This window comes from Schistocerca americana, chromosome 1 (genome assembly GCF_021461395.2).
Source record: "Schistocerca americana isolate TAMUIC-IGC-003095 chromosome 1, iqSchAmer2.1, whole genome shotgun sequence".
Lineage (NCBI taxonomy): Eukaryota > Metazoa > Arthropoda > Insecta > Orthoptera > Acrididae > Schistocerca > Schistocerca americana.
This window is the reverse complement of record NC_060119.1, coordinates 717,501,769-717,514,975: the sequence shown is the minus strand read 5'-3', so window position 1 is coordinate 717,514,975 and position 13,207 is coordinate 717,501,769.

The window sequence follows — 13,207 nt, the reverse complement described above, 5'->3', positions numbered from 1 at the left end:
GGCTCTGAGCACTATGCGACTTAACTTCTGAGGTCATCAGTCGCCTAGAATTTAGAACTAATTAAACCTAACTAACCTAAGGACATCACACACACCCATGCCCGAGGCAGGATTTGAACCTGCGACCGTAGCGGTCGCTCGGCTCCAGACTGTAGCGCCTAGAACCGCACGGCCACTCCGGCCGGCACACGGACTGATGCACGGCCTCTCACAGGAAACTATACCTTGCACCTTGTAAATCATATTCTTACAGTCGATAGCATAACACTGAATGATTTTAAATAAAGGACAGCCACAACGCAAGGAAACTAGAAGGGCCTGCTGGCGTTGCAACGACTTCCCTCGAAAGTGATTGACCACCTCCACATTTAAACTCATATGTCGCAGTGACCGAATAGTTTATAACTCTGCATTCCATTTCTAGTGATTCGCCATTTTTGCACACAAGTACAGGATCACCGTTTTCGGTGCTAGCTACCCCGGAAGTTGCGGTCCATCAACCAAAATTTGTCCCCCAGCTCAAGCAAGCATTGCCAGTCAATCATTATGTCGTACCCAATGCATAGATGCGATGGATAAGACACCACTGATCTACTGTAATATTATCCATCACAGCTGATATCGCGAAAAATTTTACATTAACTCCAACACTGGTCAATCATTTGACAGTTTGTTTTCTTGTTTTCAGTATCATAGCTAAACCATACATCCTCTACTTTGCAAGTATCTTTGCGAACATTCATAGATGACTGCTCAGCACGTCCATTCACACTTAACTCTCGAACACATAAAGACGATCAAATTATACCAGACAACGCTATACATATTTCTAAGACCTCACCCATAGTACTCGATCAATGTCTATGCGTATGGCGGTCACAGAGCTATCTAGTCCTCTTACGTTAAAAGATCATCCTCAAAAATGGCTCTGAGCACTATGGGACTTAATTTCTGTGGTCATCAGTCCCCTAGAACTTAGAACTACTTAAACCTAACTAACCTAAGGACATCACACACATCCATGCCCGAGGAAGGATTCGAACCTGCGACCGTAGCAGCCCCGCGGTTCCGGACTGTAGCGCCTAGAACCACTAGACCACCGCGGCTGGCGATCATCCTCACCTCGGCATTGACCAACCTACCCCGCAACATCGCTACCCAATTATTCCTCAACCGAGCAGACGAATACAGCTACACTCCACCTCTCTTGACTGAATAGAGCTTTCCTAGTCCTAACCCCTCCAAGTGCACCACATTTCTCGAAATGTAACCAAGTCTTGGAGCTTAGCACACCATATCGATCTATAGTAACAGATCTCAAAGTGCCTTAATTTAATAGCATACAGTTAAGAAGAACAAGAACCGAGCGATATTTATACACAACGTAGTTCGATAGATTTTTAAGTAAATCATCCAATCTATTGTTCTAGAGTCCATGATCGATGCAGCGAAGGTTCCGGTAGCAGAGAGAGAGAGAGAGAGAGAGAGAGAGAGAGAGAGAGAGAGCATAAACACACACACACTCCTAAGACTAGAACGTTCAGCACTTAAAAACGGGCAATAACCTTAGATCGCTTACTTTTCCGTCCTGTCAGACATACATCCTTCTCCCCGGTCACCCTACGCTGAGCTATCTCTACCCCAACCGTAAAACTTTTCCTTTCTATGTTGTGACGCAGCATGTGAAAGTTGCTGGATTTGGACGGGTTACTCCTGTAACTGAAATATCAGAACTGAAGATGGTTCTGAATGAACCGAAACCGGTCATATGAATAAAAAAAAATTTGCAATCAAGACGGATTATAAGTAACATTATACAATCACTGATTGCTGCTATCCCATCAGATATTATGTCTGTTTTTGCAGAATGTTGGAAACGAAAAACAAAAGTCGGGGCTGACAAGTCTGTGACGAGTGCACAGAATTTGAGATGCGCTGTAATGTAGCGTAGTTCATCAGTAACATTTCGACAAGGCTTAAAGTGTTTTGTATTCTAAATACACAGAAACAAAGGCGATATGATGTAGTTACAGCACGTGGAAGGGCAGGGTGGAGACTGTTATATTCCCACAACACTTGCAAGAGACATTATACCCATATAAAAAAGAGATTGACCTATACCACACTTGTTCATCCTTTCTCCCGACTAATTCTGTGCAGTATAGAAGACTGGCGGATGACAGCAAAGAGACTTTGCAAATAAGGGTGCATCATTTTTGCGAAGTGGACCAGAGGGTCTTTCCCCACATAGACCTTCACACCATTCAGCGAACGATTTGCTTGATTGCACTGATTTGTTTTAGCGAATAAAAAAAGTACGAAGTTCGCGTCATATTCGTCAATGATGTTAGAAACGTGCGATTAAAAATGGCTCTAAGGATTATGGGACTTAATATCTGAGGTCATCAGTCCCCTAAACTTAGAACTACTTAAACCTAACCAACCTAAGGACATCACACACATCCATGCCCGAAGCAGGATTCGAACCTGCGACCGTAGCAGCAGCGCGGTTCCGGACTGGAATGTCTAGAACCGCTCGGCCACAGCATCGGCGAACGTGCGATTAGATGAAACACCAAGACGCACACGAAATCGACGCATTCACCCTTAATGATATCCTGTCAAAAGTACCTGAACACCTATTAATGGATATTAATATGGGGTACAACTTATACATTCCTAGCTAACGTCATCTCAATTTTGAAATGCATATTATCAGCAACCTTACGTGAAATCGAATTTTCCCATCACTACTATATTATTATTCGCATAGCTGTGTCATGTACCCGACAGTTGCTTGCGCGTAGACGTAATTTGTCGTACATTGTCGAAATCATGTCGCCACAGTCGCTCAGTTTTCTTTTCTAGTCTCTTGTCAGCAGTTTGGATGCATGACATGTTAACTTGATTGTGCGGTAGTTTTCACACCTGTCTGCCCTTGCTACCTTCGAAACTGTGTGGATGATACTGTTCTGAAAGTCTGATGGTATACCGCCAGGTTCTACGAAACAACTTGTATAGTCGTTTGGTTACTTCTTCCCCTAACGATTTTAGAAATTCCGATCGAATTTTATCGATCCCTTCTATTTTATTTGAATCTCAAATCTTCCAGAACTTTTTTAAATTCTGGCTCTAATACTGGTGTCCTATATCTTCCCTATCGACTTCCGTTTCTTCTTGTATCACGTTATCAGGAAAGTTCTCCCCCTCCCAGAGTCCTTCAGTGTACTCTTTCCATCTATTCGCACAACAGTGGTTTTTCCATTGCACTCTTAATATTACCACCCTTGCTTTTAATTTCATCGAAGGCTGTTTTGTCCTTACGACGGTCATTTGTTTTTAGATTTCTTCACATTTGGCTCCCCTGCACTTCCTATATGCTTCATTTCTAAGATATTTATACAGCCGTATTCCTGTCTTACCGTAAACATTTTCCTCGATCAGTTCTTCAGTCAACTGATAGGAGTCACTTTGCAAGATGTATGTTTGATCACATCACTCAGAAGAATCGGTAAAGAGATCACCTCTCAGCCTCTCTTTTGTCAGATTATCGTTTACCCCTCACATTCTCATCATTCACGAATATTCCAGCCTTCGATATGTGGCAGTTGTATCTATATGTTTTTGACGAGTGAGGCTGGCTCTGAATGTCCCCAGCCACGGCACAGATCCCTCCTAATGCTCTCAAAATCCCATCACATTGCGACAGCTCTGTTCCATTAGTTCAAGGCTCCTCCATGTTGAAAATTTTTAGCTAGGTCGTCTCTTTCATGAGCGTAGCGCTTTGCCAGTCCCTCAGTTTTTTTAATTCCCATTTAAGTTTTACTGGCTTCTTCTTGAAATGTTTGAATCTCAGTGAACTTTTCATCAGGACCAGGTTATGATCACTGCCTATGTCTGCAGATGGATAGCTCCTGAAATCTTTTATCTGGATCCTAAAACGTGCTTTCACTAGAATGTAATTAATCTGTTGTCTCCTCAGGTCTCCAGGGGCCTTCCATGTGTATCTTCTTCGTTTGTGCTGTTGGAAAAGTGTGTTTGCAACACCTAATTGGTACCTCGAGCAGAACTCGATAAGTCGATCTTCCAAGTCCATATTTGCCAACAATTCCTTTCTCCGGTTCTTCACCCACAATCGCGTTCCAGTCCCCCATGGCAATCAGGTTTTCATCTCCCTTAACATTTCTCATCGCATTACTTATTTCTTCGTATATTTCGTCAATGACTGCATCTTCTTCTTTGGTTGTTGGCATTTATATTTGTATTATCACAGTGTCCTTTGGTTTAGTTTCAAGTTTGACTAGTATTATTCGAGAGCTATATTGCACATATCCCTTGACACGTGAGCCATAGTTTTTCCTCAAAATTATTCCAACTCCTCCCATTCCTGGTCTATCTTGGTCAATTCCGGTGTGAATGACTCTGTATTCTCCAGACCAGAAATCACCTGGTTGGGGCCATCTCATCTCCGATTTGCCTAGGATATCGATTTCCAGTCGTTCCATTTAAAGTTTTACATTTTCTAGCTTGCTACACTGAAGCGGTGTTCTCACATTCCAAGTGGCAATGTTAAAATTGGGATTCTTTTCCTTCACGTTGTCTGTATCTTTTGCAGGATAACCGTAGTTTTTTAATGTGGTGGTTTCCCGTTGCCTTCCACATCATGTGCCGTTGACCATCAGCTGGTTCTTCCACCTCTGGAAATGATTTCTCATTTCCAGGGTAAGAGGTGCCCTGTCCAGCAAATACTGGGGTGATGACTTATCCCGTTCATCCCTCGGTCCCTGTCTACGTTAACCATCACATGACGCGACGTTGCCCACTCTCTACCGCGTGGAGGTGCAGATCAGGAGTTTCCCTTCATCGGGTCTAGAAGCTTAACGGCATATCCTAGTCCCCTCGAGTACTTTAGAGAGTAGCTGCATTTAAACGGAGGCCCAGCCGAGTACATCATTATTGACACAGCAGAGCCACGCAAGGAACCTGTTGTGTGTCGGTTGTCGCCCCAAGATCTACTGACGGAGCCATGAGGCCGCTAACACTGCCGCCAGGCCATGATCCATGCTTGACTGTTCAGCCCGGTCACCGAAGACTCCACCAGCCGCCTGCCCCCGTTCTCAAGCAGTCGACTTCGACTATGGGCAGCGCCACTGCCACACCGCTGGGACGCTGCGCGGAAGCGGTGCCTAGTGCCGTGTCTGTGCCGCCGCCATCGAGACAGCGCACAGAGCCGGCGTACCAGTGTCTAAGCAACTTGCGCCCCTGCACCTCTGGCTGTTCCCATACCTGGCTGTAGAACATCAGTATATTACATGAATATGGAAAAGCACTCGGAAGGCTATACAGGTTGGATGGATAATTTAATGACTTGTTTGTGTTCGTCCTTGCGTCTGTCTGCAACCAGTTACACGGTGGAGCCAAACTGAATAAATTAATAAATAAGTTATTATATCCTCACCAGCACTTTCTTTTGCTGTACACCTGCAACTCATCTTTGGCAGAGGACCATGCCCACAACCCAGCCAACATCTCTCTACCTGTAACAATGCTAAGTGAGAATAGTTATATCTAATGCCTTGCAACTGAAAACTTAATTCAGTGAGTGGCCTCGGATCCATCAGAATTTTCACGGGCTGTGATTAGACTCAACACTTTAAAGCTATATGGCGGCGTAGCAACATGGCACTGTATCATATTCAAGTAACAGAGAAGTGCAAATAATTCACAGGAATGAAGACAGGTGACGTCGTCGACAACTGTCAGTATTTCGGCAGGAGATCACCCTGTCAATTTCAAATCAAAACTGAAGGAGGAAAGTACTGTGTTAGGAAATTTAAAATCGAGAACTAGAATAGAATTACACAAATGTATCCCCTCTAATCGACGTATGAAATTCACCGAGTTCTTAATGTGATACCCACACCGACCAACTAGTGGGCTCAACAGAATAGCAAGGTGTTTTGCTACACAAAATGACAGAGCACCAATGGTAAAAATGGACAAAGAGGAACCCTTTCTTTGTTTATCTTCTGAACGCTATATAACCTACACAAAATGACAGAGCACCAATGGTAAAAATGGACAAAGAGGAACCCTTTCTTTGTTTATCTTCTGAACGCTATATAACCTAGGGGGAACAGCACAATAAGTATTAAGACTCTTGATAGTCTCCTGTGACAAGGTGACATGTGTTACTAGTGGGGTAATGGGGTTGTGACCCCAAATTTGATATCAAATTGAAATGCAAATTAATGAAATTGATCAATTAATTACCCCAACCCCACTCCCACCCCCAGATGACGTCATGGTTTTTCTCCAGTGGGCACATAGGTCCTCATCCCTTCTACCTCCCCTATCTCTCCCCTCCCCACAATCCTCCTCCTCTACCTCCCCCATCTGCCCTATTTGCGGGAATTTCGAATTTTGGCAGAAATTTCGAATTTTGGCGGGAAATTAAAAAATTGTAGGATTTCAAAAATGGTGACAGTGGTTCACTATTCTAATTGCACATCAAAATTGTCCTGAAAAAAAAAAAAAAAACAGCAGACCGCAGTAGGAGAGAGGGATTGCAGCCGCACGTGTGTTCTCCTCAATGTGCGGCCACGAACTAACCAGCTTAGAACCAATCTCACCTCCTCCTTACAACTCCTCATCCCTCCCTCCCTCCCTACACCACAGATATTTTATCCTGTCACTGATGGTCCACAAAGAGATCCATCTGTGGTGACAGTGATCTCTGTCTCCAGCCTGCGGAAATCAGTCACAGGTGCACAAAAGACTCAATAACAGGACGCTTTCTGCAAGCTGTTAAACATGTATCCTGGAAACACTGGACCCCCCGCCCCCCCCCCCCCTCCTGTAACAGCAACGAAATTCTGGCGAACTCTCCAGAACTTTTTTTTTTTTTTTTTTTTTTTTTTTCAAACGTCCACTGATTGGGAAACAGGCAGCTGCCACCATCAACTGCCGTAACTGAGAGCACGCTCTTCGGCCTGCCGCCGCACGACCTACCCCAGCAAGCACAGCCTTTGACCAGTATTGTTTTCACGACAATAGGCGCAGTCCATTTTCTTTTGGTTTTATGGGCAAAACCAGTATACCTGGAGAGCTTTCCTCGTGTTCAAATTATAAAGTGTCGTGCACTAGGCATTACAGTCATTTCAGGCGATTGAATTATCAATACAGAATGGTATCTACACAGTCATTCTCCTACGTTCAGCTCCAAGATACAGTCCGCATCTCTCTCTCAGTTTGCATCTCTCTTACCTCTCCCCCCTCCCCCTCGCATCCGATTATTCTGTGACATCCAATGACGTTAAAAGAAAACTACAATGCTGTCGCCAATTACACATGACAAAACTGCAGAGGTCACAGCTCTATAGCGATACTTCTGACAGATGCATTAACTTATCTCACATCTCCTATACATGTCCACCTTGCGTAAAATCGAAAAACTTCCTTTATTTTTCTGCAAAAACTACCTTAAATAAACCTGTATACATTGTTATCATTTAACTGAAAAGGAGAAATACCATAATCATTGTTGTCTGCTGAGGTGCGCCGCGGGAAACCCGAGACGTTCAGTGTTGCCAACATTTGGACGCCCGGTTAATTAAGCTTTTAGGGTAGAGACTAAGACTGAAGCGTTCATCCTCAGTGAGATTGTGGAAAACATTTTACGGATTTTTGTTAACAAATGTCGGGGCCCCTGTAACCCAAATACTTTGTAGCATTGGTACGGCTGATGCGGCGGTAGCGACTCTCCTGATTATGAGGTTCTATTACAAGGCATGCTCTCACGATTGGTTTCTATGTTTCGTAAACATCAGTGGGATAAAGCGTCGCACTGGTAAAATAGGACCTACCATAGTGTACCAAAACAACAATATCCTCTTGAATTCTAGCTTGCCGTTGCTGACCGTAAAATGATTGTCTTTATTTTTCCGACATGTGAGCAGACCTCGTGAAATGTATGAACCGTTTTTAATACTTACGCACTTGACAATTTATTTACAGACACTGGTTTGGAACGCAAGGGATGCTCTCAAACCGTGTACTCTTGCCCATCAGACTGAAATAAATCTCTCTATACAGATGTTTCGTTAGGCTGTTTTTTCTTCTTCTTCTACTTTGGAGTTAAATTCTCGCTTTTTATTTACTCAAATGAAACTACCATCTGAATGTCTGCGTCAGGTTTCGCCCTGAAATTTGGCTTAAACTGTGTCAAGTGTGGATAGCAGAAAGGGTGGGTTTACATCCGACTGGTTCTTGGTACCCAAACACCCATAATCGGGTTAGCTGGCTGGAAGAACTTGAGAAACGGCGCCTGAGGTCTAAGCTGCAGCACTGATGCAGGTCAAGAGCACACCACGGAAAAAAGTGTAGTGCTTACTGAATGTGCTGTGCATCGAAATAAACACTGAAGAAAAAGAAAAAGGACAATATTTAGAGGACGCTAAGAAAATTTGCTGGTCCACATTCGATTCGTTTGTTTTGTTACTCACAACCTTTGGACAGCCATATCACCATCATGGAAATGCTGATGAATAAATATATTTAGCCTAAGTTTAGTTAAGTTAGGGTAGGAAGTGCTGCTGCATAAGATAATATAGGGACTTGTTCATTTCGAGTTTTCTGCTATCATACATAGAGTTTATTTTTGTGTATTATTTCGTTTCTGAGGCCGAAGATTGGGTTTGGTGCTACTCGCGACACCATGCACTTAGTTTATTGAGTAACAAGTGGGGGTAATTGTGAGTGTACAAGGTGTGGCGTGAGACTGGAGCGGCAGTTTATCGCCGCAGAGCTCGTGGCTGGCGGATGCTACGAGGCCGTGGCGAGCGGCTAGCGTGTACGCTGCGTTGGAAAAAACCGAGTGGACGCTTGGTAGGCCGTGTTGGCGAGCGTGGAGAAATTTATATGGCAGAGAAAAACTGACAAAAAGAGAACTAAGAGTGACACGGAGGTGCGAGCTGACACTCAAGGGCAGAAATATATGTAAAACTAAATCATCTAGATGCGCCACAAAAATAAGTAATAGTTTAAAAGTTATTGTTGTCTTAAAAATTGTAAATTTATGAAAGTTCAAAAGCTAATACCTCGGCAACGCTTTGGCCGATTAATATAAACAAAGTGTTTACGGATGCGGCTAGTGGAGCTGCATCGAGCAATCATAGCCATTTAGCTGAATAAGAACCATTTTTGCATGAGAGGTCGGAATATGGGATTCGAGTGTGAATAACTCTGTTTTTGATAAAAAATGAATTTAAAGAGACGACACTAGCGGCAGCATTCTAAAGTTTAAAGAGGTAGATGAGTATTTAAGTACGTATTTTTACTTGTTTATTTACATGTAGTATCAAAAACCCCGGAAAAGCAATATCATGCCACAAGAACATTATTTGTGAGAAAAAGGTGGCAGAAACAGAAAATTGGACCTTAAATTTTTGTTGCCCGGAAATTTTCCATATTTTTCAGTGTATCATATGTATTTTTGTGTTTAGTTTTAGAATATTTGTAATCCTTTTTGTCAAAATTGTTTTGAGTGAGGCAGTCTTTTCGAGGGTGCATAGTGCGTCCATCTTAGAGGACTGGAGTTGGGTTTGAGCGACGCTAAGAGACGGACGTGCCGCCCATCTGGGGATAGTACTGGGCTGATAGCCACAATCGGAGACCAGTATGTACGTAGCGACGTTCGAAAACGATCAAGTTGAGTGCAATATAGTGGATTAGGACAGCAGACAAGAGTATTTTGAGTACTGTGAACAGACTGTCGAATGTCGTAATCGCGACATATGAATTTTATAGTGAACTTTTGTAGCATCAGTTATTAACGGTCACCCTTACGTAAAAGCTCCTCAGACTGCATTTTAAGTGTTTAGTGAATATATTGAAGAAAAATAAACTACTTGTTCAAATTATCAATCAACGGGGTTGACTCAATATTTTAAATTTCACCGCAATACCTGCCTGCATTGTTTTGTTATATTTTATTTGAGCTCAAAAAATTGAGTTTACAACAGGTGTGAACTGGTACCCTCTGACGAAAAAACTTAGCCAAACATTGAGATCAGCCACATCTCTGGGCCACTCAATTAAGCTGGGTGTAACCAATAAATATAGTTTCGTGCCATAGCACGTGGGGGCTACAGTCAAACTATTCAAACTGCAATGTGTAGTGCCGAGTACCGTCGTAGGGAATACGGAAAAACGTCATCCGCTAAGTCGCAATATGGACGAAATTGTGTGTTGATTGAAGATTGCGATGAAAAATAAGAGGACAGTAGCTGCAAAAGTCCCTGCAGGACTGAATGTTGTACTCGCGAACCCTCTTAACACCAAAACACCATGAAAGGAGCTGCGTAAGTGTGCAATTTCAGGGCGAGCCGGAATTCCAAAACCAGACACCAGTGAGGCAAATGCCCGTAACAGGAAAACATGGTACAGAAGCCATAAAGCTTTGACACCGGAGCAATGGAAGGAAATCGTTTGGTTGGATAAGTCTTGTTTCACACTTTTTCCAACTTCTGGCTGAGATTACGTCTCACGAAGGAAGTATGGCTTGGGTTCGGTGACAGTTTTGGCAGCCATCTCGTGGTGTTTCATGGCTCTGATTGATACTCGGCAAGGTCGTATTACTGCCACGGATTATGTGAACATCCCGCGGTTCTGAGTTTGTTTCCCGATGGCAAGGCCACTAGTCACACAGCTCGCGTCGTCCAGGACTGGTTGCTTGAGCACGAGGATTAATTGTCGCATCTCCCCTGACCATCATAGTCACCATTCCTCGATATTATTGAGTCTTCATGGTGTGCTTTGGAGAGAAGGGTACGTGTCGCTATTCAGCTCCATCATCGTTACCTGAACTTGCCACTACTTTGCAGGAAGCGTGGTAAAGATTTCATGGAAAACCGTACAGGACCTGTATTTATTCTTTCTGAGATGACTGGAAGTTGTTTGAATGACAACTGATTAACTACATTGTATTCAACACGATAATGTGTCGTGTTTTTGGTGTTTCCATATTTTTGTCCAACCCTTGTAGATAAAGAAGTTAATAAAACTCTGTGCTGGAACCTACAATTTCATAACTTCTTATGACAGCCACTTAGGGCATAGTCATATTTATGTGACAGTTGCGTCATATCACAGAACATCATTTTCTATAAAATATCGATTGGTCCACACCGCATAACATTACCATGAAGTTACGTCGTCTCATTCTACAGGGTACTGTAGGGGTCCTAGGTTTGATGGAAGGGCGGAAGGCTGAATCGAACGTCTCGTCGACGTTGAGACCCTCAGAGACTGAAGGCAAGCCAGCCTGGGAAAAAGAAAGATGGTTCAAATGGCTCTGAGCACTATGGGACTTAACATCTGAGGTCATCAGTCCCCTAGAACTTAGAACTACTTAAACCTAACTAACCTAAGGACATGACACACATCCATGCCCGAGGCAGGATTCGAACCTGCGACCGTAGCGATCGCGTGGTTCCAGACTTAAGCGCCTAGAACCGCTCGGCAACAACGGCTGGAAAAAAGGAAGACAGATTAAGGTTATTGTCATAACAACGACGAGGTTAAGGGGGACGGAACACAAGTTCCAGCTGCGCAACGATGGTGCTGGAAAAAAAAAAAAAAAAAACCTTGCCTTATTCGGAAGAACCCTCCCATTCGGCTCAAATGCTTTACTGAAACTATAGAAAATATATATCTGGATGGAAGGGCAGAAATTTAACTCCAGCTGCTCTTGAATCCCCGCTACGGTCGCAGGTTCGAATCCTGCCTCGGGCATGGATGTGTGTGATGTCCTTAGGTTAGTTAAGTTTAATTAGTTCTAAGTTCTAGGCGACTAATGACAACAGAAGTTGAGTCGCATAGTGCTCAGAGCCATTTGAACCATCTTGAATCCCAGACCACTCCACTATATCACGTCGCTCGCTGTCAACCGGGCCAAAACGGATGAACGGGGGCCTTTTCAGAGGAACCAGCCATGGTATCGAATATTGTCGTGTACTTAAGATTCAGATGGTTCAAATGGCTCTGAGCACTATGGGACTTAACTTCTGAGGTAATCAGTCCCCTAGAGCTTAGAACTACTTAAACCTAACTAACCTAAGGACATCACACACATCCATGCCCGAGGCAGGATTCGAACCTGCGACCGTAGCGGTTGCGTGGTTCCAGACTGTAACGCCTAGAACCGATCGGCCACTCCGGCCGGTTGTAATTAAGGTGTGTACTGTGAAAACAGGAAAGGGCCATTTCTGTTGGAGGTTTTAAAAAAAGTGGGCCTTGTTGTTTCAGGGGGTAACGCCTATCCAATCTAGAAAAATATCTTATAAGCAGATGTTCTGAAATACTTCTTTAGGCATGGGGCATTTTACTTGTGTCGCAGAAGATCAGTATTCAATGATACAGACAGTCTTGCTGTTGACGTTCATTGCTCATTTGCTACTGGTTGTTCAAATGGTTCAAATGGCTCTGAGCACTATGGGACTCAACTGCTGAGGTCATTAGTCCCCTAGAACTTAGAGCTAGTTAAACCTAACTAACCTAAAGACATCACACACATCCATGCCCGAGGCAGGATTCGGACCTGCGACCGTAGCGGTCTCGCGGTTCCAGACTGCAGCGCCAGAACCGCGCGGCCACTTCGGCCAGCCGCTACTGGTTGTGTTTGTCTCTGTACTCACTCCTGTGAATGTGATACTGTAGTCAGACATATCATTTACAACAGTCTTTTACATCATCGTTTCCATATGTATTGTTTAGAGGTCGTGCAGTCACCAGAACGAGACTGATTATTCCGTGGAGTATAGGCCACATAAACAGAGTAATGCAGTCTTACGGTTCCACACGGGAAACAACGGACATGGTATCCCTGTGGTTTACTCACAGCGGTGCACCAACCCTGTTTTCTGCGCCTTGAATAACAGTGTCTAGGACAAACTTCCCCGTTTACACGATCTTAATACCTTAGACTTCTGGCTGTGGCGCTCTTATATTCTACACACATTGAAAACGTGCACACGAAACGAGAGAGTGTGTCCTGTATATGTTACTTAAGCCGAGGGCAGCCAGATGTGTTCGCACGAGTTAGACATGCTTCTAGGAGGAGGACTGAAGGATGTGTAAGAATGAGTGTTAACCACAATGAGAATCTCCTGTAATGGGAACAGACAGATGGCTGCCGTATTTGTTGTGG